Here is a 25108-nt window from a genome sequence, read left to right on the forward strand (position 1 = left end):
AATCATCACAAACCTTAAGTTGCTGAAATTGCCTCTTCTAAACTATTTTTCTAAAAATAAGGTGATTTACAGAGAGTGCTTCAGACTTTTGTAAGAGATAAAAATAATGTTTTAAGAGCACTGCATAGAAATGGATGTGAGGAACAGATCAGGATTGCTAAAAGACCATTCTGTAACCAAAAAAGTGTTTGATGTAACATGAAGATTATTCTGCTATAAGATGACAGATTCATATTTTTTTAATATATAGTCCTCAAAAGCCAAAATTGTAGCTATGCATTATAACAGGGCAGAAAACATCATCAAAAAGTTACCCTCAGTTATTTTCCCAACTAGAATAAACCTGTGGTAGTCCTGAGAAATATTAGTCACTCAATAGGGCTTCTTTCTGGATAAGGCATGTAGAAAATACTTAGTTCTGACTCAAGAAATACTTCATGTCTTCTAGAATGGAAAAAACTCTCTGCAAACTCTGCCTTATTAAGAAAATTGGAAGTACTGAGGGACTCTTCACATAATAATTAGGAGGAAAAAAAAAAGGCAGTTTAAAAAAGTGATCTGATAGCTTCTGTAAGGTGAGTTGAGAAGTATTGTACCGATCCTTTACCCTGCTTTCAACATAAAAAAATATATGGGTTTTGTCATTCCTGTTTCTGTTTCTTACAAGAGAAGAGACACCTCATCAGCAGACAGGCTTCTGATGGATTTCAAAGCCTGCACACAAAACAGGTTCAGTAATTTATGCTCAGCCCTTGTGGGATTGGAGTGACAGGAAGAAAAGACTAGATAATGCCGTGAGGAAAACCCACTATCAATCACACCATGTACTCTTTGGAAAAATGTGCCAATCCCTGAAAGATTGTGACACAGTCGGTGGTATTTTGGTAAAATATTTGTGCACAGTTCCTCAGATGACTGCCACTGCCTCGTGCAGGTTTGTGGCTGTATGACATGTATCTCTGCTAACAATCCTTCTGTAGGATAGAAATCATTTGGCAGTGAACAGAAGATAATAACTCTCTTAAAGCAGATGCATGATGATCTGGTCAGGTATCTGCAGTGACTCCCTGAATATAAATGTGTGTAAGAGTGGATGTCATTATTTAGCTTTTTTTAGAAGGATCTTTTGGGAAAAAAAAAAAAAACAATCCACAAAACAACAATTCAAGATTTTTTATAAAGCAATTGATTTAAAATCAGAGTTGCTAAATATTACCATGGTCTTTTTATGTTTTAAGGTGAAATTTAAGTACAGCCCCCTTCTTAATTCTAATCACTGAGTATTACTGAGTAGCTTTATTTTGATTATTGTCTCTTCTAGCATTAGACATAATTAGTGTATGTCTTAAAAATGCAAAGTAGTGGTTCAGTGGTATTGTAGGTGAACAGTAGAGCTTTCCAAAACCCTGGAATGTTTTGGGGTGGTGGAGAGGCACACAGTTGTTAGCCCTGCAGTGCTGCCTCCTAAAAACCCCACCAGCACATCCCAATTCAGGCACACACACAATGTACTCCTGTATTGAACCGTGTCTGGAACTGAAGCTGAGTGTCAGAGTTTGGCTGGGTCTGAACTACCAAGGAAAACTCAGGGCATGACCACAAGATTTATTGTCCTCATCATACACCATTTATGACAAATGCTTCTTATTTCAACTTAATCAGGTGTTGGCAGGTGGACCTGGCAAGGCACAGCAGGGTGTTTACTCTTGAATTCTTATCATCTTTTCAGTAGATAATACAAAGAAAACAAAAGTTCTAGAGTTATGAGAGAAGTTGGTTTCCAATTTGAGGGCTTCTGAAAACTTGAGATCCAGAAAATTAAAAATCTGAGACACTATTAAAGATATTCTGTATTAACTAGCAACAATCGTCATTTCTTGCATTGAAACAAAATGAGATGATCGCTGCCTTTACCTAGTAATGAGAAATAAAACCTGAAAGAAGTGTGAAATCAATTACTTCTGATGGTTGTGTTAAGCATTATGCAATCAGAGGCTGCTTTGCATTCCCAGCACATCCACAATCTCCTGTCTCAATGAGCTCAATTATCCGAGCTGTTTCTCTCAACCTTTGTTTCTTTGGAAACTAAAATCTCTGATTGCAATAATACTGCAATTTACTGCAAAATTCTTTTTCATCCTATGGCATAAATCGGCAGAATCAATATGTAATAATATTTGGAAGGTCATACATTTCAATTATCCCCAAAGTTATGCATAGGTTACAAATTGCTTTAATCAGGGATGTGTGAGGCAAATGCACAGGCTCTGAAAAACTGATTCAGATATTGTTTTATTCTTGTCACTTCTTTATTTCTTAATAAATGTGTCCAAGAACATTGGAGCTGTTTTGCCTGAGGCAGCCAGATAAACAGTGCAGGCACGTTCTCTACTGAAAATATTGATTCATTCCCACAATGTGAAGCTAGCAATTGGGAGGAAAAAAATCAAATGGTGGCATCATAAAGCCAGGTAGTGAGTCAGAATTTTGTTGAATGAGAACTGCATTGTTTTGATCTAAAAATAATTTTGAATTTTCTGTTTCACGTCATGTAGTTGATTTCTGAAAAGTTTGGAGTATCTGTAATACCAAATTCATTCATATTTCAATTTCTCAGTTAGGACAATAGAACCTTGTCAGCTTACTCAAAAAAGAAACAAAACATGACCAAGGCCTTTAAATGTTGATAACCCTAACTCAGGTAGGTTAATTCTTTAAATATTATTTATTTAAATATTAAATGTAATGGCTTTATTTCAACATTGTAAATGTAACAGCTTCATAAGGAGCTCTGACTGCTGGAGGTACATAAATTGGAGCCCTTTTGGATTAAATGGGAAGGGATCTTGCACTCCTTATTCCTTCATATTCACTGTATTTGTTCATTTTTTCATAAACCAAAATATGTCTAGTTTCACCTACACCTATTTGAGTGCAATTGGAACAATCATGATAGTTTGTTACCTCAAACCTCTTAAATATGTTTAATTTGTTTTAGTCTATGTTAATCAAAGCCACTTCTTTCCCCCCTCCTTGTCTTGGAAAGATATAGCAAGTTCCTTTCAATATTTCTTATGCGTTAACCAATTTTATGCAGTATGCTTTCTCCTTACAGAATGTTGGAATGACAGTGTCTATGATTAATTTGGGCATTTTGGGGTTCACATGAATCATGAAAAACGGAGTACATGAGGTTTGATATGTATTCCCCAATATGAACAATAATGTTTCTGAAGTTGGCTACTATAAATCAAGTTGTCATTCTTTGCTGGCTGGCAACACTACACTTATATCTCACAAACCACAAGTTTATTTCACAAGTTTATATTAATGCATTTTGTGAGAGGCTTAGAAAAACACAATAGCAACTTTTCTGTACAAGGAAGATGAGGAATTTTGAGGAAAGGACTGGGTTTTAAGCCTTGTTCCTGCTTACCTAACTCTTAAATTTCAAAATCTCTTTCATTCTTACTTGTTACCCAAATGACATACACAGTGCCAACAGTATGACCGTGATTCTTCCAGCATTGATTGTCCTACAATCATAATTTCTTCCTCTTGGCCAGCAAATCTTTGCATTCCTTCACGGATTTGAAATTCAGCTACCCTGGCAGAACATTTTTTTTTTGAGCAGTGATTCAAAAAAAATTAGAGGTGGTAACCAGAGAGAAATGGCATTTGCAAGGATAGGAACGTGGGTGCCACGGTGAGAACAAGGGGAAAAAGTGCCTGGCTGAGCATGGCACTTTCTAGTGGTTGTCCCAATAATTCTGGGCCAGAATAGAATCACAGAATGGTTTGGGTGGGAAGGGAGCTTAAAGCTCATCTCATTCCAAGTCCCCTGCCATGGGCAGGAACACCTTCCTCTAGACCAGGTTGCTCAAGGCCTGGAAGATCTGATTTGACTTTAAGCAGCTCAAATCCAAGGACTTTCATGGCTACTCTTAATTTTGGCATGAGTGCCTGAGCTCACTCACTCTGCTGTGACTTCTGGCCCACAGCAATTCCACAGGGGCTCGTTGGGAGCCCTGGCAGGGATTTGATGGAGAGAGATGATCTGTTATGGAATTCTGCAGTGGCTTTCTTCCCCTTCTCATCTCCCAGGTACCTCAAAATGAGGCAGGAAGCAGCACAACCGGGGGAGTTGTTTTGTAAACTCGTCAGCAGCAAGGTGGTGATGAATTTTACGTGGGTTTGCCTTTGTGTTTTCTTGAGTGGTCAGCGGGCAGGGGGTGGAAAAACTCGGATATCTCTGCTCCAGGGCTGTTATAATGGCAGAGTAGGACGTGTTCCTTTCTCCCAGGAATGACTGCTGCTCTCAAAGCCTTTATATGTGCTAATGCCTATGGAAGAATGATCATATCTTGCTTTTCCGAAGCAACAGCTCCCGCCTGCAACTGCAAATGTGCTTCTCAGGCAGATCTCTGCACGTGGGAATGCACTTGGATACAGAATATGTTTTGTAGATGAGCAGGCAAAGAGGTTTGGGTCTGAAAATCTGAAAAGGATAGTAGGTATTACCAATAAGTACTTCTTTGATTAATACTCTTTGTGAAATACACACATAAAGCAACATAGAGAAAGGGCTCCAAATGTTCCATTTTTTTATTTCTTCTCGAATTTTCTCTATCTTGCTCTTGCATTTCTGATCCAACGGTCTCAGAGAAAAATCTTCCTTGTAAGAACGTGGCTTTAAATATCTTTTCTGTTCTGAAATGGTGTACGGCAATATGAAAAAATTGATTTATTTTTCATCAAGTGTCCAGAGTAAACGACTCCGTGTACATATTTTAGAAACTGATTCTTGTATCCGAGCGAATCCTTTGCTTGATATCTTTTTGGTTCACTTTTTTCCATGTTCTTGAATGACTGTCACACACATCCTTATGGTGTTTATTTTTTGTGTTTCCACGTGCAAGCAATGAAAAAAACCAGAAAAATTAATTCTGCGCCTCAGCTCCCAAAAAGAATTTCCATGCTCACATTTTATTCGTGAGAGCCTCCCTTACCAACTATTCAGAAATTCAGAATGTAAACCAGGACGTATGTTTAGGTGGTGTTAAATACTGATTTCACACCAGAGAGGTTTATCTGCCAGGTTGGGCTTGATCTTATCTGCCCAGAGCTCACTGGAACAATTTCTACCGATTGCACACCAAGTCCAGCTGAGGCTGAAAAATGCTACATGGTCCAGTTGACTGATGGCTTGAGGGGCACAGAGAAGGCAAACCTCACTGACAGCTCTTGGAGATGCATCTGCACAGTAAGAATATTTTTGGCTGCTTCAAGTGGATTCCTTCATGCAGATCAAACATTGCTCACAGATATTCCAGGATCTAAGAAGGAGCCAAAGCTCAGTAAATCGTTTGCTTGTTTACTCAGTGGAAATTCAGGTACAAAGGTATGCCCACTTCATTCTTTTTTCCTTTTCCTGTTTGCCAAGTTAGGAACCTTTGGAAAATTATTATTGCTCTTGCTGAATTTTAATTTTATTCGGGATAGAGTTCTTGGTGTTGACCTTTAATTTAAAAGTAGCTTTATATTTGCTTTAAAATTCCATGAAGTTTTCTGTTCAGGAGTTTGGTTTAGCTGCTGAGGAACTTAGTTTCTTTTGTTTTTCATAAAGGTCATATTTTCTTGGATTTTGCCTACAGAGTCCCGAGGTTGGAATATTTGCATTCAGAGGGCTACTTAATATGCTGAAATTTAATACACACAGTAGTAAATTATATGTCAAAATTAAGAATAGCCATGAAAGTCCTTGGATTTGAGCTGCTTAAAGTCAGAGCAAACCAGACTCAATGATCCCACAGGCTTTGAGCAACCTGGTCTAGAGGAAGGTGTCCCTGCCCATGGCAGGGGGGTTGGAATGAGATGAGCTTTAAGCTCCCTTCCCACCCAAACCATTCTGTGATTCTATTCTGGCCCAGAATTACTGGGACAACCATTAGAAATCATCACCAAATGAGAATTTTAGTCAAACAAAGCTGAAGCCAAACACACTTGGAAAAGCCAAGTGGTGATGCCCCCATCATCTATGCCACGTGACTTGCACACATAAATGGTGGTACTCGATAAAGACAAAGGTGGAACTCACGACTGAGGGCAACAGCAGATGTTTAGGGAAAAGTAAAAGAATATCAAGCATGTAGAATAATTTCCACATATCAGTCAATACAGTAAATTAACTCTATGTTATCAAAAATGTTCTTTCCCCCCCCCTCGTGTAATATAAGAGACTTTCAGTGTTGGAGAATATATTACAGTGTGAAATTTGGTAATAGTTTTGGTTATGAAATGGTTTCCAATTAATACTAGAACTAGTACATTCTTAGCACATTCTTATCAAGGTTAAAACACTGCACCAAATAGAAGTTATTTCCTCTCCAGGTGACATTTGAGCAGATGCAGAGTCACTGCCAGTTCTGACAGACAAGAGGCTTTTATGCATCATCCATATTTCATCAAGCATGAACAATGCCATTGAAATCAAAAGGATTTTACCTGTGGTGTCTTTGGATACGTTGGGGCTTTTGTGATGCCTCTGATCTAAAAATACACTTTCCCTCTGCACAATGGACGAGGTGCTCTGAGTGGCTCAGAAAAGCCAGATTGTGAATTGCCCCCATTTTGGAGGTGGGAAAATTAGGGCACGGAGAGGTTGAGACATCAGATGCTGATGTGTGAGAGTGATAATCCAGAGATGAAATCACTGTTCCTCTGAACAGGAACATCTCCTGCTTTCAGCTGAGCTGGCGGAGTCACTACAGACGGTGACCTTGAAGCTCATTTTTGACATTTCTGTATAGTGAGGGAAGAAGAATTCATTTAATTTTCTGAATTACAAAAGCAACATAGCTCTCCTCCATCCACAAGAAAGGACAGAGTTCCTTTTTGCTGTTACGTAGCAAAACCAATACTTTCAAAAAAACAAGCTACGTATTTGTGGCTTTAAGGGATACAAGAACCATAATAATACTGCCCCTTAACTCCCTCAGAGGCTCATTAAGAATAGTGAAATAATTCAACTTTTTAAAAAGTCATAGAATGCATAGTATTCCCAGGGAAGACATGTCCAAACCATTAGAGTGTCATATTGACAGTATTGAAATAAATGATGCATTTTCCTGCAAACTAATGAATATGAGAATGTGGTGTAATGGTCACAGAATAAATGGGGTGGGAAGGAGAAGACCCTGGAACTGAAGACTTCTGTGTTTCTGGTATTGTTTAATGTTTGACTGGTAAAGACCCTTAAGAAATATGAGCCATATTTTGGCACGATTTTCCCCGGTATTTAGATACAGGTGAGAGCCCCAAATGTGTTTCACAGAGGCAAAAAATATCCTTTTCCAAGCCTGAAGTCCTTTATGCTTCAGCAGTTTGTTTGACTATAACTATAATTTACACTGATGTATATTAGATAGCAAAAATATCCATTACTGGAAGGGGTGGCTGTTTCAGTCCCTCTTACCATTTTCAACTGAAAGGAAATGTGTGTGTAAAATGGTGATGAAAAATTTCTGGCCTTTCTTTCCTGTGCTTCATGCTAGAAGCCTAAGGCACACTGAAAGATGATGAAGAAGCTCTTTTTCTTGCCCAAAGGCATATCATCAATATTGTCAGTGCTCCTCACTGCTGATGTCTCTTTCTCCAGGCAGTGATTTTCCCTTTCTCAGACCCTTTGGAGGTAAATGTGATGGCAGCATCCATAAGTTGCATTTGTAAAGTGTTCTGCTTTTCTGAGTGATGGGTGTGGGCATCCTGCTGGTACAAATGTGAACACTTAGACCACAAACGTGTTTGGAGGATTGATTGCAGTTAATAATTCGATAAGAATTTGAGGCCCAAGTGACAATGTGGCACGTGGCTTTTCCCCTTTGTTTTGTGTGCAGAACAGGCAGTTGGTGTTCAGACCTACCTCTGCCTAAACTGAGAGACACAGGATGTGTTTTCCAAGACATTGCTCCAATCTCTGCCAAACTTAGCCAGGAGTATAAAACGCTGTAGAATATTTTTGCCTGTGATAGAGATGTTCCTCCAAAGCTGCCAAAAACCTGTTGCAGACAGGAATGAATTGAGTTTTGCTGTAGTGTTGGGATGGCATTATTAAACCTGATGTATTCTTACTGATGAAAAGCCTCAGGCAGAGAATATATTAATTTTTCCAGTTCCTCTATTTTGAGAAGTAAACCCATAAATATTACATAAATCTGTGGCCGCTGTTCCTCTCCTCAAGCCATTTCTTGGTTTGGTTTTTTTTTTTCAAACATATGATTTCTTTAAAGGTTAATAGGACAACATCACAAAAGAAACCCCATAGCCCAAGGAAATATAATTGAAAGGATTTCTAAATCGTTGTGACTGCAGCTTCTGCTGATAGCAGTCACTCTATTTTTCTGGAGATCATGAGTGAAACATCATTCTCATGCTGTAAAAGAAACCTCAATTATTTTAACTAGTATGAGGAGGGGTCAGGCACAAGACATTTTTTTGAATGCCTGCTGGCACTCCTCAAAGAAATGTGGTGTTTGGCAGTGGGATATCTGTGCTGGTCAGCAGTGGCTGTGTAAGGGGGCACTTGGCACTGCCTGGGGGGCTGCAAATACCTCAATTAATACTCCCCTGACAGGAGGTGAGGATGAGAGATTTGTATTGAGACTCAGCATATAAGTTGTCCTTCAAGTCCCTTCAGTTTTCGTAGTGGAACGTCACCTCTTCCAAACCACAGTTCGTGGCTGAGTGCTCAGGTAAAAAGGTCTGGTGATCCCTGGAGGGGGTTAATGCCAGGAACTGGGTGTGAGAGATTTCAAAGGTGTTCTTAGAGCTGATGTCCCTCTGCACTCAGAAAGATGCTTTCCTGCTCTACACCATTTTTACCCCAAACCCAACTGTGAATTTAATTCCTCTCTGTCAGAGCCTTACCACAGCAATTTTCTGATTTTTGTGTTGGATGAGGCAAAAATTCCATTCCAACACTCAGTTTTCAGCGTTCTGACTCAAAACCATTTTCCACATAAACACGGGTCAGAACATGATACAGAATAAGGTAACTGGTCACTTCTGAAACTTTGGTTTATGGAATTGATTTTCTACTAGAAATGGAAAAGGCTGTTTTGCTCTTCAGGCTGATTACTCTTTTGGTAATTAGTGCAGTGGGCAGGTGGACGCTACTGGAGGGGCAGTGGAATGACAAATGTTCATGGCTACAAAGTTAATGCCTGGGCTGATCAAACATGAGAGCACAAAAGCCAATTTTTTAAACAATGGATAAGAATCAATACTGCTGACTGTCTGAAAATTGCTCCTGCAAAATCCAAGTGATTAACTGCTAGTTAACATGTGCCACAGGTTGGCACAGGAGTTTCTTCTCTGTCCGTTGTTGGTGTAAGAGTGAAGAATATTTTTCCCACGTGACTGTATAGAAATGTGGCTCTTTTTTATGTGTCACTTTTTAGAAAAAAATTAATTTATTTTGGGAAGCTGTGGTAAGTGACTTGCCGTGCCTTTATTTCGTGACGTACATTGGAATAATTTTCCTTTTCAATAAGTTCAGATTTACAGTGCATAGTCAATTTAGGAGAGCAGGGGTTGAGCACAAACTTTCATGGACAAGATGTTGCATGTCCTGTTTTATTTAGCTCTATATAAACACCTAGGAAGTAAAGACAAAAAAAAAAAAAGACAAGCTAGTATATAGTTTGGAAAAAAATCAGTTGTTTTTTTTTTGTCTAATGGCATTCTATCTATCTTCACCAGGAACTTTGTCTAAGAATTGCAGGAATTGTTTCTTAACGTGAATTATGGGTATGTTTATAGCTAATACTGATTAGAGTATGTTCAGACAAAGAATGAACAAAACATTTTCTGGCTGCTCGGCATTAATTAACTCATTCTCACCTATGTATTTAGGAAATGAGAGATCACATACAATTTTTCCCAGGGAAATTAGGAATCATACAGAATAATAAGGAATTTGCCCTTCGCAAGCATTTGTCAGAGGAGGTACAACATCATCTGCAAAGGAAGCTTCTATAACAACAATCATTCCTTCAGTTCATTTTCAGAACTGATCCGTTTTTCATCTTTGATGCAAGAACATTTATTTATTGCTGGGATTATTTATTTGCATCTGGTTATTTATGCAGTTATTTATTTGAATACAGACTTGAGAATTCGAGCAGGTGCTCGCTGTCCATCACAGAATCATTTTGGAAGGATTTATCAGTATGAAAAATAATGATAAATTTAATTCTTTTTTTTTCCAAATTAGTGCTTTTGAATGAGTCACAATCCAGAGAATCAGCTCAATACCTAATCAAAGTGAGTCGACAGAGAGTAATTGCTGGGAGCTTTCTGGAAATCAGGCCTTTTAAAACTGGGTGTTAAGGTTGTTAGAAGCTTTTAAAACCGTGTCCTTCTTTTTCCTTCAGTGGCTTTGAGAGAAGTTAAATACAGAAGAGCCATTATGGCACCTACCTCTCAGGCAAGCAGTGATGATTTGTGGGGAAATTAGTACAAGCAAGTCAGGTAAATAGGGATTTGAAGGAGAAAGGACACTCTTGATATATGGAAAGTGATAAGCCTCAGTAGGGGTAAAGGATGGCAATAAATTCCTCTAAGGAAATAAGGAGTTGCTGATTAGGATGCAAATACATGTAAGAGAACACCTTAAGTCTGGTTTAAATGCCAAGAACAGTTTCCAGGAGATGGTTAGGTATTGCAACAAGGCTGTACAAACAAGATTTTAATCCAAAAAGAAATTAAATTGATCTGTCAGAAGTAGCAGTATGTTAAGGTTTTTCATATACAACACAAAATCATAAACCAGAACAGAACCAATAAAAAAAAAATGATACAGGCTTCATCAGAGCATCAGTGATATGGCAGGGAATAAACATGGAACATTTAATGGCATGTGATGTTCACTGAACCGATGCTACAAGGTGACCAAAGAGCTGTAGTCCATCTATTATTGTGTTTGGTTGAACTGTTGATTAATGAAATTGTTGAAGAAGCAGAGAGAAAGATTAAGAGTAAATGCTGCCTTTTCCTCTGGGTACCAAGGCATTGCTGGGCTTTGTTTAACCTGTTACCTATCTGAACTATAGTATATTTTGTTTAGAGTTTCTCCTCAATTGGCTACAAGAGTTGTAAAACAAGCATAAAATAGAATTGTGGTTTGAATGAACATTTAGTTCTTGTATCATTTCTGTGTGAAAAACCCTACTTTGCACTTCTGAAAAGTATTTTTACATCAGTTTCCAATAACCCTGCTTGATTTATAGGGCTATCAATGATAAAAGCATGAACTGGTCCTGAAGATAAGGTGTATGAAACAACTTAGGTCTCTCTATCCTTCCTTCTCACTAGTATCACATTTTGTAGCTGTCTCTCTCCATACTTTTACCTTAAGTACTCCCAAGAACAGTCTATCCTCTGTTCCTTTCAGGGGTACTGCTTGAAAATCAAAAGATGCTCTTCTCCTTTTTATTTTTTGCTTGATTTATGCACACCAAGAAAGAGCAGTGATGGTCAGTGGGGTTGCCATGGCTTACACTCTCCCTTAGGCAGCAAGGTAAGGGTTTAATGTCACCCTGCCTTGGCCAAGGATTTTGTGGACGTGAAAGTACAACTTAAAATAAAAGCTGACCTTCTTATCACATTCACTGCCCCCCCGGATGTGTTCACAGTATCTATTTGTTTTGGATTTCCAGGGAGGGAGTCACTGCTTTCTAGTTTTCTTCAGAGGATGATAAATCCAATAAAGCCATGGTCTGAAAACAGACTTTCAGAAAAGACTCTGTTACCCTCAGTTAGTACTTTTAGGGAAAAACATTTTCCTGTGTCTCATATTGAGGTAATTTTGTCATTAATCTTGAAGACCAAAGCTGTTTACATTTGTACTGAGGTGATAATTTTCTCCTGACTGATTTGTTCTGAAGAGCTGAGTGAAACTGCAGATTCTGTGTAGGGTTCTCCAGATCTCCTGGGCTGATTTGCAATTTATTCCATCCACATGGACAGTCCTCTGAAAACTTTTATACAGTGGATTAAATGGTCACAGGAAGTGCCATGCTGTGAGACACAACCCTAAATAGAGTCAGAAGAAAGAGAAGAATAGAGAAAGGAATTTCAGAATATCTCTGAATTGGAAGATAGATAGAATTCCTTTATTTTGCAGCTTCCATGCTAATGAGCACCTCATTGTATTTTTATATGATCTACAGGAGACAGGTTTGCTCAAATCTTGTGTAGTCATTAATTGCATGATTTTGCCTCAATCCATTTTGTGTTTCCAGAAAGTTTGGGTTTTTTATTATTCTGCAAATGATCAATTCTATTTAAAAGTTGCAATAATACAGTGAAACGTGGAAAACAAAGTAACTCAACACCAGCAAAAGGTTTAATCATTGAATGAATTGGCTTTGCTAACACAGCTTGAGTAAAAGCTGTTTTCTCTTCAGCAAAGGTCAAAGGGCTCTGGTGATACCAGTGAGAAAAAATAACAGTAGTGAGAAACCAAACACCCCAAAGATGCCTCTGAACCAAAAAAAAAAAAAGGCTTGGGTATAACTGAAAAAAAAAAAAAGGTGCATTGTTTTTCACCAGGATATTGGTTTTCATACCCCAGCAGCCTCTGCCCATTTCCACCACCTGCCAAATGTCTCACTGAGGGATTGTGTCCTTCAGAGTCACATCAGAACAGCCCTGGTGGACCCTGGAGGTGATAGGAATCTTCTCAGAAAGCTGATGGGGGAATTGTCTTCTTTCTGCAGACTTTGAACACTGTTTGGTACAAAAGGTTAATTGTGAGATAAACTCCTATCTTCCTGTTTTCACTTTGCACCTCCTGTAAAAATGGACAATGGGAAATAATTGTGATGATCTTTAGACCTCAATTTTAAAGATTTCATTAAACTTTAGACAATGCAGTTCTCCCTGAACTTCCTAACAGACATTTGTCAAACAGGTATTTACTGCTTGTACAGCAATGCATCTGATGGAAGGTGGCTGGTACTGAGTGTTGCTTCTCTGGGACTTAAGAGGCATAATTTATCCAACTAACAGCTCTCTTGAAAATAGTGTTGGTAAAATAACCCACTGAATAATTAATATTCAGATATAAATTATTGACTAAAGGTTAAAAAATGTGCATTATCAAAGACTATAATGGCAAAAATCAATTGATTCTCTTACTGCTCAGCAAAACAGCCATTTTTAAATAGAAATGTGTGATAGAGGTACAGAAGAACCAGACATAGGAAATAAGTTTGTGACTTTATTTATTTGCTATGACAAAGAAAATGAAATGTCCTTGAAAATGATATATTTTCTTTCCTGTTTAATTTAACATTAGAATTACACGGCTCAAGAAAAACACACTTAGTCCATCAGTTTAATAATTGTATTGATTGGACAGTGCTGCCAGACAATAGATTTGTCCTGTTCTGCTGCCTCTTAGTACTTTTATAATTTTCTACCCTCTCCATCAGCAAACAACATTAACTCAAAGTTGAAAATTACTTAAAATACTCAACTCTCAGGAAATTTGAAACATGGGGAATCATCAGTAGCTTTGGCAGCAATTAGATGTCCAGTGATGTCTGAAAATAGTCATCATTTTGGAGGACAGGAGGCAAACTCACCACGGCTTTGCTGCAGTTTCTCTCAGTGTAACACCTGGTTTGGTGCTGCTGATTGTCCCTGTTTTCAAACAAGGCTCAACCAGCAGAAAAATATAAGAACACTTCTTAGATAATCAGTGGGAAAAAAAGCCACGGTACCCACCCTTCACCTGTGCATTCAGAGTTTAGCAGAGCGTTTCTTCACGCTGGTGGAATATTTGAGACAAAAGGCACTCAGCAGAGTTCTCCCTGACAGTAAACAGAGGTGCAGCTGGCACTGTAACCATGGCAAAAAGCTCTTGGTGTGTCTATAATGTATGTGCTGTCTCATTTTCAGCCCGTGAAACATCACAATTTCTTCAGCTTAAACGACTTAGTCACATGTGACATGCTGTGAAGCTCATCTCTCGCTACATTTAAAATAATATACATGGAGCATAATATACGTAATATATTTAACTTTATCTTCTCTACGTGTGGCACTTGTTCCTCAGAATATTTGTATTAAATCTGTTTTTCTTTTCTCTTTACATGTGATACTCCATTATTCAAGTCTTTGAATGTTTGTTTACAAACAAAGCCAGACAATAATTGATCTTGAAATTCAAATACAATCTAAGCAAGCTGCCTCCATTGCATTAAGATGCATAGAAAATAACCCATTACAGCTTTCTGAGCTCTGAATGTGCACCCAAAATAAATACAGTCCATCACTAAATATCTTTTTCATCTCATAATGGGCCATCAGTGAGCTGTCTTCATATGCCAAATAACAGCTGAAAGCAAACAACTAGAACAGGCTAAGAGTAAACACGTCACACTTGGATTTAGACAGGAGGCTGAGTTTTGGCTGTTTTCACACTCACTGTATATTCACTGGCTTCTAGGGAGCAATTCTGTAATTCTTACCAACCTAGGGGAGAAGAAAATCAGACTAAAATATAGTTTCAGACAGCATTATGGTGGAATATAAGATATAAACAGATAGGACACACTGCAAATGCTGTTAGATGAAAATCAAGGCAGCAAAGGGGATGTGTGATGCTGAAGTGTTCAGAGCTTGTTGAAGTCCTCTAAAGAGGACAGTTTTTCATTGAAAAATGCTTATTCAGTGGACTTGAGGCACTCTTTTAGCTCTGACAGGTCAAGTCTGCTGGAAGAAACCCTTCCTCTCATTCCCTTGGACCCCGTGCAGGATTGTTGCTCCCCGTTGCTTGGCTGACAAGCATCACCTCCAGCCTTGGCCTGACTGCAGCCTTTCCTGGCTGTGCCAGAAACATGAACACACTCTGGTTTACATTCTTCCATTTTTCTTTTAATTCCCATCCCTGGAAAATATCTTCCTGCTGAAATTCCATCCTGATACTGAACAAAAAGCAAATTTCACCTGTTCCCCCTCCTCTTCTCGCAGCAGTTTTGAGGGATTTCAGCAGGATGGAAATTTTGGCTTGGTGTCTGTCCTTTCACAACATTACCATGAGTTTTGACAGAGCAGAGCAGTCAGTGGGCAACCACAGGAGATGTAGATTGAACATTAGATTGGCAGAGTAATTCTAGGGGGTAGAAGCACGTTGAGGTCTTGCTTAATCTGGGAATTGGAATTACAAATCCGAGTGATGGTGCATTGGCAGAGCAGGGCAGTGGGACCATGATCTGGCTGCTTGTCCTTCTTCAGAAATAAAGCCTCAGGAAGCTTTCTCTGAGTGATCCAATCTAGTAGATATACTGTAACCAGAGCCCAAGAAATCAATTATTGACTGCATTGTCTGTTTAATTTGGAAAGCTTGATGGTGAGTTGTATCTTACAACCTTGGAAACTTTATGGATTGCAATGAGGAAACAGACCATAATGCAGAGTTATACAGAAAGAAGTAGTTTTTGATCAGATTATTTAAGCTATTGGCAGTTTGTTTTAAACTACCAGCACTGGACTGTTTATTCTTTTTGTGTTAATAATGCAATATTTGGGCTTTAAACTTGTTTGGTACTCTCTAGGCATTATAGACTATTCCCTGACTGAGGTGGTGCAGAAATCGCCAAAAGAATATTTTCTCAGATAAACACAGTCTTTCTTTCTGTCAATGAAATATACTTATCAGGATAATTTCTCATCTTTAGCCTTTTCTTGCTGCATTTGCAACAGGCTGGAAATCAATTAAGCCTCGAATTGCTTGGATGTTTATTTAGAGGAAAGAAACACATTTATGTAAATCAAACTATAAAAAGATCAAGAAGCTTGACAACTGTGAAGTGTTGAGAGGATCTCTAAAAATATCAAATAAGCAGCATGTTAGAGTGCAGCTCTGCAGACACTCAACCTTTTCAGGCTATCAAAAAGTCAACTCAGCATCCAGGGAGTTAATGACAAACAAAACTGGCTCTCTGGGGAAGCAGAATAAACGGTGTGAGGTTTGGTCCAGATCTTTTTTCGATTGTTCTCTGTAGCACAAGAGTTTGTCAGGGATTTCTGGAGTTCTGGAGGCTGGTTGAAGAGTGGATTGTGGGCATCTGGACTGCAAGAGGCTTCAATCATCTCAACACATCCAGGACACTTTTAGCTTGTAGAGCACACAGGTGCTCTGGGATGTTTGCCATTGCCAGGTGAAAAAAAATTCCTGCAATGAAAACTTCTGTGTTTTAAGTTGAACAAAATAGTTTTTGGGAGACTTCTGGGTTCCAGGATTGGATTTGTGGATTGCAGCATTTATCCCAATTGCATGCCAGAATGGTGAAAGCGTGAGGGATGGGATCCCTCAAATCCCAGTGCTGGCAGATTCAGATAGTCAGTCTCTTTTCATTTGCTCCTTTTGAGGCTAAAGTATTCTGTGTAAATACATTACTCCTGACCTGATTTTCCCTTGACCCAAAGAAATACATTGAGCTAAATCAGTATATTGTGGGTCCCTTCCAATGTGGTGTATTCTGTGATTCTGTGAAATTACTTCCCCTTTTCTGTTTCACAAGGAGATCAGAATTTTGAATATTCTGCTCATTCCCTGACTTCTTAAAATAGCCATAAAGTCTTAGACCTCAAAACACCGATGGAAACAAGTTCTGATGAATCCCTACCAAAATGTTCCCCTTGAGAGAACAATGCTGGTGGTGATTTCTGCCCTTTTCTCACCTTTTGCCCCGTACTCACTGGTGTTGACTGTGCCAGGTCTGCTTTGGAAAAATCCCACCCAGAAGGAACTCAGGAATAACAGGGATTTGACAGCCTAACTGGCCAGCAGGAATTTGTGCATGTTTCTCTTGTAACTTAATTGCTGTGTGGAAATTGGGAAAATTGCTGCTACCCAGAGAGGACAGAGGAGGAAAGCCACTGAATTTTGGGGCAGTGCCTCCATGTGCCAGCAGCTCCTGCTCTGGCTCCCAGCTCTGTCCCTGTCCTTGGGAGCTCATTGTTCCTCTGAACATTGACTGATATCTCTGTACTGGACCTGGGGTTTGGAATGGGGAGAAGAATGACCCCTGCAACGCTGGCAATCACTGTAAAACTTAAGGGAATGAACTTTAACAGCAAATATTTTATCTTCTTGACAAGTAAACACTTCAGAGTTGCTTTCGAAGGGTAATAAAAATGGAGTGGCTTAAAGAAAAGAGGGGAAGAAAAAGGACATATTTTGTATTTCAGAGGTTTGCTGGCAGGTACTAAACTGGTGTAAATCAACTGTGCTCCCTTCAAGTCAGCAGAGTTCTGGTGATTTATATCAAAGAGGAACTTTGCATTTAACTGTAGTCCACCCATGGAAAGAATGCTTTATGTGGAACTGTTTAATTTCTAATAAAGTAGAGTTAATTTTGACCAAAATGTGAAACAGAATCAGAAATTAAAGAGAGATGAAAATGGAAGTTACATATGTACCCATTAGGGGAGAAAGATCACACTGTGCACATTTCCTCTGCTGGTTGGGGTGCACCTGCAGGGCTTTCTATTCAGCTATTGCAGAGGAAACTCAAGTTAATTAAAAACTTTTTCCTCTGTTAAAGAAAAAACACGTTAATTTCAAGTTTCATTAGAACCTGATGACAAAAATCAATGGCTGAAATCAATAGAAAGCTGCTTTTCTACCAGAGCTCTGTCACAGCCTAAAGGCTCTGTCAGTGGAGGGAGTGAATTTACATGCTTGGAATTGTGCTCTCCTGGAATTGGGTAGCAGATAGATGTGTTTAAAGGAGTGCTGGGGATGGTGGTTAGTGCTTGAATTCTGCTTGGCAGGGACTGACCTGATGTCTGATACATTGGATGTAAAAACCTTGAGGTGCTTTAAGCAGGGAATTGAATTTCCCTCAATAATTCCAGCCTGTGGATCAGGTCTGTGGTACAGTGGCAGGTTTTACCTGGGAAGACAAAGGCAATGATCATGTGATTGCAAGTCTCCTCCTAAGGCTTGAGATAACAAATATATTCTGCTTTTCTTTTAAATGCAAAGGTGGACAAGGTCACTCTCTTTACTGAATTTGAGGAATGATGACTTCAGTTGCCTGTAATCTCTCATTTGACTCTCTGGGACGAGAACATTTAACATGATTTTTTAAGAGTAAATCATTAGCAGAACAGACCTAATTATTAAACCAGGGATGTGGATATAAGTCTTGTAAGAGATGGACATGCAGAACTGCTGTGCTCTCAGTGCAGCTTTGAACATTTGCATGTTTGATACCTGAGTCCTCAAACACCCTTAGTAGATGCCAGACTTTCTTCAGGCTTTGATTTTTCATTTTTAAAAATACAAGAAAAGAAAAAAAAAATCAAATAGTTGTTTCTCGTGAATTATGAGGAGTAATTAAATATAACTTTAACAGTGGCCTCCTCATAGTGAAACAATATGGAACCTTGATGACAGTGTGAGAGGTGACAACTTCTGCCACATTAAATGGCCAAAATACCAAATTAATTCTTAGTCCAAAGTACTTGCAGAATTTAATGAAGGGGGAATCAAGCCAAATCAAATTATCCAGTCTTTACAAAGGGGTCAGACTCGCCCAAGGTCAAGTCTGGCACATGTACCAGTGTTCTCTCTTCATTCCAGGTTCCTCTCTTGTACTCCACTGCTTGTCTACAGGACCAGACTTTTTCTTGTAGACCAATCTTTCTCATTTTACTCTCTCAGGCTGCAGTCTCCCAAGGTAATTAGGATGTATTCTAATTAAGATTTGTTAATTTGAAGAGAAGAGGCCATTATATACCTTGGATGGGAAATTCTATATGAGGGTCAATTATTATTATCATGATTATTATTAAGCATTTCAGACTGTCTATCTGCTCTATTGACAACCTATTTGCAATCATCATTTTTATATGAATATTCATAAGGACTGTAGAAATATAAAATACGATACTTGGCAATATTTATGCAATTAAATAGACATTTAAATTCTTCTGGTAGTAGTGGAAATTAAAATCTTCATACTGATTAGAAGAAGGTTAGACTCTATTAATCTTCACCATCTATACACCTGTCCCTGTAGCTATCTGTCCTCTTTAAATGTTTCAAAGGTGTTCATCTGTGCCCTTGAATTATAGAATAATTTAAACTCTTTTATCATAGTGTAAAATGACACAACTTCTTTGAAAAAGATGTATTAATAGATCTTATTTACATAAATATCCACACTGATGTCTTAATCTCTTAAAAATGTCATTTTTTTTTAATGCAATCACAAGATGCAACAGCTTTTCAGTGTGGAGAAAAGTGTCCCATTTGAACAAGCCAAAAAGAGTAAGGAGAGATTAGGCCTCTGCTTGTTTTGTAGATAGAAATTTCATTTGCATAAGACCCATAATTATTCCTCAGTTTCTGAAAGTGCCAAAAGTTAGTTTTCTCTGGAGTTATCCTCTAGGTCATTGGAGCATCCCTCCTTTCCAACCTTTGCCCAGGGCTTCAGTGAGTTGGGGCTGTTTCTAATTTTTTCCTACACCATGAAAAAAGTCATCAGAATCCACCTTTGGTGTCATGATATTCTGCTCTGAAAAATCAGGCTCTTTCCTCTGCTCCTGAATCTTTCTCACTTTGCATCTCCTTCAGAGAACTGGGAGATCGGCAGCAGAATTTTTGCCCCGGTGAAATATTGTATTTATTGAACTTTTGTTTGTGTTTTCCAGCTATTGTCAGGAAAGAGAAAGAAGGGCAGTGGTAAAAGCTGGCTTCAAACATTGCTGTCTATTGTGTTTGACCAGACAATACTGCTGCCTTCATTTGGAGTATCCTTCAGAGTGCCTGTTCACCCTTTGCATAGCCCTGAGAGTCCATTTATTCCACACATCAATTACACACTTGACATTTTAACACCGTGTCTCTGATTTTAATGGGTTTTTAGGAACTGCATTATGATTAGGGGAGAAATGCTTTGTTCAGGAAAGGAGACACCAATCACTTACATAAAGAAGAGAAACATAAATTACAAAAGGTTAAAATTAATGTAGCTGCAACTCAAGGAAAATATAAAATACCTGTAGAATTTCTTTCTCCTGTGTAAGTGCAGAAAGTGCACTGCTGCTGTGAGATGTGAATCTTTTGGGGAGCTGGTTATTTCATGGTTATTACATGACTTTAACATTATTTGAGGGACAGTTCAGCAGAATTAGAATGGTTCTGAAATCACTGTAAGTGTTTTTCTGAGTTAAAGAAATTCCCAAGTGGTAATCTGATGTTTTCAGCTTTCCCCTTTGCAAGATCTGTTGTTTAGTTTGAAAACCAACTTATTTCTGAAATCATCCTTTTGGGGACTTGCCTCTTAGAGAGCTGTGCTATTTGTTTATTTCTTTCAATGAAATATTTCAATAGCAGAGATACTTTTTTTTTTAATAACTTGAAATTTTTGAGTGCTATTTAAACTGCCTCAGTCACAGAATCCGATGACAAGTCATCGTTACAACAAATTTGCTGGTATTTGATTGCTGCTGCATCTCAAAAGCTTTTGTATTCATGGAACTTGATAGCTGGACTTTCACCCTCTGCTGAGTTTATTAATTAGTGTTTGAACTTCACAGAGGGTTCCTAAATTTGCAGAAACTGGAGAAGAGAATGTTTGACAAAAGAAAATTCTTTTAATTGGTTGCTATCTGAGAATAAAGAAAAGGAAAATGTGTGCAAAAAAGCTTCAGAGAAGTACAAGAAGTCAGACATTATTTTACTTATTCTTTCTTCTTCAGGTGGTGCTTTAGCTACTTTAGAAAGCTCTTGAGCTGTGAGATTTTTCAGCCCCTGTGAGCATCTATATCAGGATATACTCAACTTGCATTAAACAAGATAGAGTTTACCCAGAAAAAATTAGATGAAAAGCAATCTATCCAGTCTGCAGGCCAAGTCTAACCAAGTATTTTCTTTTGGCCATTAATAAGAAAAACAGGGTGTATGTAAATTTAATTTTCAGTGAACCGAATTTACACATGCAAGTGAGGGAAAAATTCATCCCTTTGGGAAGTCTGTCTCTAAACTCTATGGCATGAGCCTGGAAGTCTGCTATATATGTATTAATTTCAGTTACTCTGGGTGGAAGGGAATGAGTTTACATGGAATAATTCCATTTAACCCATGTGCATGTGTCATCCCTTATTCAGGTTATTTTGCATATTCCTCTCGGAGTGTCCGTGGGAGATGAGAACCCATTGCCATTTGAATCCAGGGAAATTATGACTAGATTTTTAAGAGTGTATTGTAGCAGACTGGAATTCACAATGCAGTACAGGATTAAGTCTCCATAATAATACCAGTGTGGCTCTTGGCCTGCATTAGGGTTTCATACCTTGGCCAGGTGTTCCACTGACAGGTGTGTGAGGAGCTCACTGGAGGTGACCTCATGTTGCACAGGAAGGACACCAGGACAGAGTTCTGAGAGTCCAATTCTTCCCCCCCCAATATGGGTGGTGCTGCCTAAAAGAAAACTCAGGGAGAGGAAAAAAAAAAACTCTGAGGCAATTTAATTTTTGGAGGTCAGGTAAAAAAGGGATTTAATGATGCCTCTAAGGCAACAGGGTTACAAGACCTGTGAGTCCCTTCTCTGCCTTAGGTGTTACAATTTATAATACTGTCCCTCCAATCCCAGGTTTTTCCACCCCCTGGCTTTTGCTCCGATCCACCCCTTGGATATTGAGTCTGGGGTCGTTTTCTTCATCATCTTCATCTTCCTCGGAGCACAAAGGGCACACAAGTCACCCAGTCCTTGGCTATCTCTTGTGGTTTAGTTCAGAGTACAAGTGTTCTTAATCAGAAGAGGCCTATCTTGAAGAGAAGTCTAAATATTCTAGTGGAATTCAGGGGGTAGTTGATATGGGGAACATGGAATGGGGTAAAAGGGTTGGGGTATGAGTTTGGTTACTGTGCTAAGGGTAAGGGAATAAATACTGCTGCTTCTAAAACCTACATTTTCTACAGAACTACTTAAAAAATTAGAAAAATCAAAAAATCAAAAAGACTCTAAGGCATCAGTGGGAAGGTGGCAGAGCAGAGCTCTGGCCTGAACCATGACCATTAAGGTCACTGTCACTCACAATCCATTTCCTGATGCTCCTGAGCTGCTTGGGGGAGTGATCCCAACACTCTGGAAGGGAAGGTGTGACTGCCTTGCTGCCTGTCACTATTTCCAACCAAAGGATCAGAAGAGTATATGAGATGTCACTGTTAAAGCTTCCAAATGGAAAAAAAAAAAAAATCTCTCAGGAGATGAGAATCTGTTTCTGATGTGAAATATCTTTTTTTTTTTTTTCCTGCTGGAATTACTTCTGACTTGTGAATGAAAATGAGAAGTTTTATGGTGTTGCTGTTTCATGTACTTAAATTCTGATATGACAGACTGTACTATCGCTACAGGAAGTAAATTAAATCCTCATCAAAGTGTTATGCAGAGCCTCTGGGCTGGGCTGTGCAGGGCACAGTGCATAAATTGTATCGCTTGGCCCAAGGCACTATAAATCATCTACACTTCTAGGTACAATTTCCTCTGTGTTTTCCCCAGCTCCAGTGTGCAAATAAGGAAGATGAGCAGAAAGTTACTGGTTTATTCAGCTTTGGCCTCAAGACTCAAACCAGCAGGTGATTAGAAGTTACAAGGAATTTTACGAGTAAATTTTGAGCTCCTTCCGATGGTTATCCGGTTTCTGAGCGCTTAACGTGTATCCAAATCAGATTTTCAGTGCTTAGGAACGTGTTGAAAATGAAAGTTGCAGTTCTCTGAAACTTGTTTGCAGGTATGGGATCATTAGGGGAAAAGCTTTGTACCGGATTTCAGCACAGATGTGGCCACAGGTGCTGTGTTAGGGGTAAAACAGGGCACAAACTGCACCATCCAAACCTCTGCTCATCCCACAGCACACCCACAAAACCCATGGATGGGGATTAAATGTACAGCAACTGCTGCTTGTTGCATCTCTGCAATGGGATATCTGCATAGACTTCTAAATGATGTTTATATTCTCTTCCAAGCTGCAGTAGAAGTACGTAGATTAAACTACATGTAAGATCATATATACAAATATTGGGGATGTCTTGGTGGCTGTAAATTCATAGGGTCACATATTGATCTTTTGATTTAGTTATATAGTGTCTTATTGAGTAAGTGCCACAGATAGAAGTTAAACTTCTAAACTACTGTCTTTATTAATAAGGGTATCTGGATGTCAACTGGCAAATGGAACTGTGTTGTTAAACCTTTTTTTCCCATTTTTTTTATCCAGAGAAGGAGTGCTGAGTTGCAATAAAATACTAAGTTTCTCAAAAAAAAAAAGGAAAAAAAAAAGGACAACCTCCTCATTTCTTCCCACAAAGTAAACACTAACCATAAAAGGAAGACCTTTTAGTGCAAATCTATTTTTTCAATAAAAAATAAAATCTGTTCTAATGATTTGGAGGAAAACCATAGGGCCATTAATATGTTCAGGTGTTCATACAGAGCAGTTTTTTTCTGCTAAATCTGGGCAATTACCCTCCCTTGTGATGCATCTAATTGATGTTACATTTACAGTAATAAACACCAAGTACACATTTGACTTATATTGCACTGATATTTAGAAACTATACCAAGGTGTTGTGCCTGAAGGTTTACTGGCAGAAGTAAATATACAACAGACACGCAGGGGAAAGAAAATAATAATCCATTCCTGGTGAAATTTACTTTCCTGCAGTGTTCAGCTCCCAGGACCTGTTCAGTGCTCTGTGCTGCTTCAGCTGTGATGTGTTAAACTGTTGTGTCCATGGCTGAGGAATTAACACACAGACACTGTCCAGCCTGCTCTGGTTTCTGGAAGTGCTAAACCATAACAATCTGGAGGGTCAGGGACCACAGGTTATGCCCTCAGAGGTGTCCATACAGCCTAAATTAGAATTAAGAGAAAGACCTTCATAACAGTTGCACAGGTTTCCTCCCAGGGAACCAGCAGAAGGACAAGAGGGCTCGGTCTTAAGCTGTGCTGGGGGAAGTTTAGGTTGGATATCAGGAAGAAATTTTTTCCAGAGGGAGTGATCAAACACTGGAATGGGCTGCCCAGGGAGGGGGTTGGTTCACCATCCCCGGAGGTGTTTAAGGTGAGACTGGATGTGGCATCAGTGCCATGGGCTGGGAACCACAGTGGGGTTGGATCAAGGGTTGCGCTTGATGATCTCGGAGGTGTTTTCCAGCCCGGTTGGTTGTGATTCTGTGATTCTGTGATTCCATATGCATTTAAAATGCAAGGTGTGGTGCTGCCTTTCTGTACTGAGAGGTTTTTGTAATTGTTTATGGAGTGCTTGTGGGTCTGTTACATCAAACTGCAGGATTGCCAGGCTTGAGCTGCAGTTACGGTTTATTAGCTGATAACTGTCCAATTATTAGAATATAGATAATGAAGGAGAGAAATGGCTCTGTTTTTATCACTTCATGTAATTACACAACTTTCTGGGGCATGTTGCTTTCCCTAAATGGCTGTAAAGCTGAAAAGACATACTTTATTGCTTGTAGCAGGAATTATTCCCCTAAACGTTATTTTGAAGGAGTCAATATAGCACAGAATTACTGAACCTTCAGAGTACTGAGATTGAACCATGGCCAAGCGTTCTCCTGAGTGCCTCCAAAGGATAAACTAAGAAGAGAACAAGAATCTAGTTGTTGTAAATATGAAGTAACAGTTTAATTTAGTGAGCACTGAGCACTTTAAGCATGTGTGTAGTCCTACTGTTTTAAGAGAGTAATCCCTCACACATAATTACTGCTGGTCCTAATACTGCTTTGACTAGCTCCTTAACAACTCTAGGATGATTTTTTTCAGGTTCTTAGTGTATCTGAACGTGTCAGTTGTTCCTGGTTTTGGTCTTTAGGCCTGTCTTTTTGCTGAAATCAGCACAAAAAACACCTGTGTCTCGGGGGAAGGCTGAAATAGTAAACACCTTGAATCCTTCAGTCTTCTCTGTTGCCTCATATTTGCTCTTTTCCTTTAAATAATCTCTGTCTTTGCCATCTTCTCACAGTACTGAAAGAACTTTTATCTCTGATATTCCTTGCCAGCA

This window comes from Lepidothrix coronata, unplaced genomic scaffold (assembly GCF_001604755.1).
Source record: "Lepidothrix coronata isolate B3197 unplaced genomic scaffold, Lepidothrix_coronata-1.0 Scaffold51, whole genome shotgun sequence".
Lineage (NCBI taxonomy): Eukaryota > Metazoa > Chordata > Aves > Passeriformes > Pipridae > Lepidothrix > Lepidothrix coronata.